The following is a 6206-nucleotide window of genomic DNA, read 5'->3' as shown; positions in this document are numbered from 1 at the left end:
TATGTTGTTGTTTGTTTCGGGTTGCACACGTTAACAACCGCTACAACTTTACAACACAACAAAATAAGCTATATTTGGCTATTAAATTATTTGGCTAAAGTGGGTAGTTGTTGTAACCATCATCTTGGAATAATATGTTAACTCACCCAAGTCAAACTAAATTGAGGTTTTCCTGTTCTTCCTATCCAGTCGACTTTGTGTGAATGCTGCTCACAGCTTTGGTTTGTGGCTAGCATTGATACTGTTTTTCACAGTGAAATCAGGTTGCTAAGCAAATGTTTGACACTTAAAACATGTTTTTAGTAAAGTATTCACTAAAACAATAATTCTGCTAATGTTAGACTGTATTTAATTTGGCAAAGTTGTTGTGTAGCTGCTTCTCTTTTTTTAGAAGGATTTTGGCAAAAAACATAAATATACTGTGTATATTCCTCAAAGTAAGGCATCAAAACTCACTCATTTTAATAGCACTGATATTGAACATTTTTAAATGACCCCCAGATCTAATGATTGTGATAAAAGCTACCAGTGACACAGTTCAGTTCCAGTTTAGCTCTGTGAGAATTATTACTGATGTCTGTTTGGAGCAAAGGCCAAAATCAGAAAACATTGCATGAATTAATTTCCAAACGGTTTATTTCACAGCCAAACAAACATGGCACAACACATCTGCATCTCTTCATACAGAAAAGAAGTGTGCAATTCTCACACTTGCATAGCTATACCGACACACACACATACACACACGCAATCAGATGATTGAGTTCTCCTTTCTTAATAAACCACTGATTCAGCATAAGTATAACCATTGATTGGTGACTTAATTCCCAATTCAAATTATCATCCTGGGTCCCTATCCAAGGTTGACATGAGCCTTGAGCTTTGGTAGGACTAAATTATCCTCCGCTCCCTGTTAGCCACCCCCATTCTCTCTCTCTCTCTCTCTCTCTCTCTCTCTCTCTCCTCTCTCCGCTCTCTCTCTCTCCTCCTCTCTCTCTCCCACCACACACACACACACACCACACACACACACACAACACCACACACACCACCATACAACACACACACACACACACACACACAGACTCCCATTTCCCCCATCTTTCTACCCTGTATACCCTCTCTCAGTGCAGCCCAGGTGCTGATACAAGCAGAAATCCTCCACGCACCATCGCTCCCAGAACACATATGCACTCACAGAAACACACAAAGTAAGCACACACATACACTCCACACACCCACCTCACTCACTACACCTCTTCAGAAAAGCCGAGGGGAGGCAGCATTTGTCTCCTCTCTATTTGCTGTGTTGCATGGACGCAATATGAACACAGGAACACTGTAGTTTTTCTGTTGAGGAACGATGCTGCTGTATGCCGGCTGTGTTTTTTGTGTGTGTGTGTGTTTGTTGTGTATGTGTGTGCTGTGCGTGTGCGTGTGCGTGTGCGTGTGCGTGTGTGTGTGTGTGTGTGTGTGTGTTGTGGTGGGAGGAAGGGAGAAAATAAAAAATAAGAGATTATCACTGTGATGCATTGGTGGCGGTAGTCTTAAGTCACCCAAGGTTGTGGCCCTTTTCTCTCAATGAGGATGTAGTGGCCAATAACGGCGCTTTGTCAGTCCAAAGACAGAGAGAGTTGAAGGAGACAGAGGAGAAAAGACATGGAGAAAGGAAGAGTGAAAAGTAGTAAACAAGAGAAAGGAGTCAAAATAGGGAGAGGAGGAGTGGATTGAGTCTGCTATTGTCTCTGCTTCATCAATATCCTCTTATATAAATGTCAGCTCTACCATTTCCCTCATCACTGTTTCACCACCCCACTGGCTTTATCCTCTGGTACAAGGGGAGGGACATCACTCTCTCTCGTCTTTCTTTATCGTTTTTCTCCCTCCCCACTCCCTAAATGGCTTTACTCTTTCTCCCTTTTTCCCCCTCTTTCTCTCTCTGCCGTGTTCCCTTCCCTCCTTTTGCCCTCTCCCTGTGCCTTCTCTCTTTACCATTATGTATCTCTCTTTTTTTCCCTCCCTCGCTCCCTCCTTCCTGTCTCTTTGCCTCTCATGGCGATGCGTCACCAGCCTGCCCCCATGAAACAAGTCAATTTTCTGCCAGCTCGGCGGATGAATAAATCTCCTTGGCTCTGCTCAGAGCGATGGGGATATTTATCTAAGTGGAGTGTGTCCTCCTCGGCTCAACGCCACCGACTTCTCGTCTAAGGCCCACCCCCCACCCTATTTTTATTTATTTTTTTACAGGAGAAGGAAATGGAGAAAGCAAAAGAAGGGATGTGAGAGGGAAAAGAGGTAAATGAAACCCCAAGAGAAGGGGGAGAAAGAGGTGGAAGTAGGTGATAAAAGAAAAGAAACAAAGAGATCATGGTGAGGAAAGAGAGAGAGAGATAATTGGGAGGTTAAAAATATGAAAAAGGTAGATGGAGGAGGAAATAAAGGAGCTGCCTCGCACAAAGCCTATAAAGCAGCAGTGCGGCTGAGAAATGAGGCTGGGGCATTAGTCGAGCCTGCTCGGGTTTAAACGGCAGGAACAGGCACCGATCTGGATGAATGGCAGCCCTCTTCCTTCAGGCCACACTCGTCTGTTGGGGAGAAAAGAGAAGTAGGTTATTGGGCTTGCCTGTGGAAAATAGTGCACGGTGAGTAGAAGAAGAGGACACAAAAACTGGAAAAAAGGGTTAGGGTTAGGAGGAAGAGAAAAATGTAAGATTCATAATCATGATTGAGGGATGAGGATGTATTTTTTCCTCCATAATGATAAAAAATGGCTGAGGGTGCATGGCAGGCAGCAGCAGTGGAAAGCAGATGCTGTGTTGCACTGATTAGCAGGATAATCAGCACGAGGTGAATTTGTCTGGGCTCGACTCAAACCTCTTACATTTTTAATGTAATGTTGTATTTTGCAGTGTAACAAGTCTGAAGATTTAAAAAGCTTTGGGCAGCAGCGGGGGTATTTGCAGGAAGGAGGGGGGTCATGCTTGCTACTTGCCACAGCATTAAAGCAAAGTAAATAGCTGTTGTGTCTCATTACCATTCATTTTTAAAGGGGACTGTTAGTATAATGAATGCCTGTGATATCTCCTCCTCCTCCTCATTCAGTATCGAGAAGAGTAATACTATCTTTCACGCTAGATAAAGTGCAAGCAAATATTTCCTTTGCAATTAAAATGGTCAATTTTGATTATGCACAACGGGCACTGTATAACACCAAGTTTTGGACTTAATTACCCACAATAACAGTGTGATATATTGGGTATATGGTTCTTTGCTTGGAAAGCATGATACAAAACAAGACGCTTTTAATAAACACATAAAGACAAGCCCAGGCCCCGTGGAGCATATAATGTGTGAGTGTGTGTGGGAGTGCAGTCTTTAATTTGTTTGCACACAAAGATGAGCACCTGCATCTACACACACACACGCACGCATGCATGCACGCAGGCATACACGCACGCACAAACAAACACACACACACACACACACGCACACAAAAAGGGATTTTTGATTGTGAAACAAGCTCTCGGTTCTGCATGTTTGTATGTAATGTTTTTTTTATATTTTAGTGTCACTCTAAAACTGAATTCTTGTGTAACCAACCAACATATACATGTTTTTCAATTATATCAGGGTTAAAGGTTGAGAACCTGCCTCTCCCTTCTTGCCCCAGGTTTTCTGTTGTTTATGTTCTTACCCATGATTATTACCATTAACACTTTTATTGAGGAGGCCATCAAATCCTTTTCACATTGGTTGTAAAATTAGTGTTGATTGTGCTGAATCTATTGTGGCAAATGCTGAATTAGCTACTATTTCACACAAATCAGATTTCACATTAGAAAGAAGCAGATTTCCGCTGAAAGGCTCACCCAAATTACAAAAAGACCAACGCATTTTCTCGTCTATATTTAGGGGATTCACCATGCAGTTAGTTTTATTTGTCCATGTTTTTGAACATTGAAATACTTCAGTAGAACTGTATCATCCTAGTTGTTCTGGATAATCCAAAAACCTCAATGTCAACAATTTACTTTGGAACTATGTCCATCAACAAAAAAGTCCCTATAAAAACATTTGACAGTTTGTTTGGTTGATTATCCGGTGTAACAGAGACATTTTTCTTGAAAAAAAGAGAAAAATTGAAAGTTTATTATCATATTTTTTATTATTATATTTTCAAAGCAATTTTTTCATGCTGTGCTACTCACAATTAATGTTCGACTTAAACCTTTAACATATGTCTCAAAAGCTGGTAAAAATTAAATTTTTAAATTAAATTAAAATGAAATGATTTATTATCACACAGGCACAAGCAGGCAGCACATATGTTTCTGGAATTTTAAATGGCACGTGTATATGTTGCCACGTGTGATATTTATGTTGCCACTGCATTAGCATGATGAGTGTGGAGACTTTTCATCAGAGACAAATGAAAGCTATTCTGACACAATTATGGCAAAAACAATAACAGCGCTGTGTGAGCCACTCCATGATTGATAATACTGCAGGGGGGATTCAGTGGTGTTGGGCTTAACCAGGCTTTCCCTGAGGGGTTTTCCCTTGGCATTAGTCAGACAAATCCCTTTGTCAACCTCTCCCCTTGCCATTTTTATTCATAAGCATTTGGCCCTGAGAAAGACATCAAACCAAGAATACAACAAGAGGTCAACATCGTCTTTGCGCAATGTTAACCTCTGCATTGATGAAGCTAATTCACATTTCCTCAGTCCAGCCTACGGGGGTTCAGGAGAGCAGGGAGAGGAGGAGCAGAGGGAGGCAGCAGGGTGTGTGTGTGTGTGTGTGTGTGTGTGTGTATAAATGCATGCATGCATGTGTGTGTGTGCGTGTGTGTGTGCTTGTGCCTCTGTGTGTCAGCGGCCACTTTGTAGTGAGTCTTCCTCTTGACCCGGGCCCCTCCACATGGGGTTTGTATTGATAGCGTTTGCTGAAAGGAGGAGAAAGTGAATGTTGTCCGAGCTCATTGAAATGACAATGGGGGCATATGGTTGTGTGTGTGTTGGAGTATGGTCATGGCAGCCACCATATTCCTCTGTGCAGGGTTGCCAGGTGCTTCATGAACAGACCCACTGAGAGTCGACAAATCATACACCAATGCACAGACTGGCTCGTGGCTCTTCTGCCCACTGGGGGGTTCTCTGTAGCTGTCTGTCTCTTTTTCTTTCTTGCTTTCTTTCTTTCTTTCTTTCTCTGCTTTCTCCTCTCTATCTCTGAGCAAAATTATACAACAAACCACAAGAACTTAACAATTAAAACACTTGAGATGACTGTCAAGCAGAGTTGCCATTTATCATCTGTTTCTCCTCCTAATCAGAGCCTCTTACTTTGAAGACAGTAAAAAACAAAACAAAAAAACCCACAGAGAATAAAAGAATTAAGATGATGTAGTAGCATCCCCTCCCACACAAAGCCACTTCTTCTGTCATGAATAGTCAGCTCCACCCTAATGACTTTTCAATACAGTCTGCAGGCTGCAGATGAACGGCCAATCCACAGCAGCATCTGCTGCGGACCTAACTCGCCAGACGCCAGCCTTGTAAGAGGGCCATTGCAGGCTAATTGAAAGACAGAGGCCGTCTCTCAAAGACAACGTTTGTGTTTGTGTTTGTGTGTGTGTGTGTTAAAAGGGGAGGTTTGACAGAGAAAAGAGTGAGAGAAGAGAGGAGAGGAAAATAAGTGACAAAAGATGGAGAGAATGAAGAACAGGGACTAAGGAGGAGAAAGGGAGACATTCCTCTCCTCACAGAGAGAACAGCTGACCTGTCAGCATTTGTTCCCATGCGGCCATATTGGAAAAGCCCCTACGGGCATTGAATTAACACAACCCAAACCCACTTCATGTAATTAGAGTGGCCTGGTGGTCTTATCTTATTTTAAATACATGTTTGAATTATATAAGATGCAATTTGGTTTTAAAAAGACATTCCTTCACACAGTTGATAATCCTAAATAGTTCAAACTTGATCTGATATCCGGGATGGATTACAGGTTAGAAAATGTTGAGCGGGCGATTGCAGCTTGCAATAAACAGTAAGTAATGAGAAATAATATCCAGTTGGAATCTATAATTTTACATACGAGTAATCAACAGAAATGCAGCTGGTGTTTACACTTCTGAATTTGACAAATTGGATATTCTGTTGTTTTTCACCTCAAGGTCCCTTTATCCTTTTTGCATTCACAAAAAA

This window comes from Etheostoma spectabile, chromosome 2 (genome assembly GCF_008692095.1).
Source record: "Etheostoma spectabile isolate EspeVRDwgs_2016 chromosome 2, UIUC_Espe_1.0, whole genome shotgun sequence".
Lineage (NCBI taxonomy): Eukaryota > Metazoa > Chordata > Actinopteri > Perciformes > Percidae > Etheostoma > Etheostoma spectabile.
Note: the sequence above shows the minus strand (reverse complement) of the source record.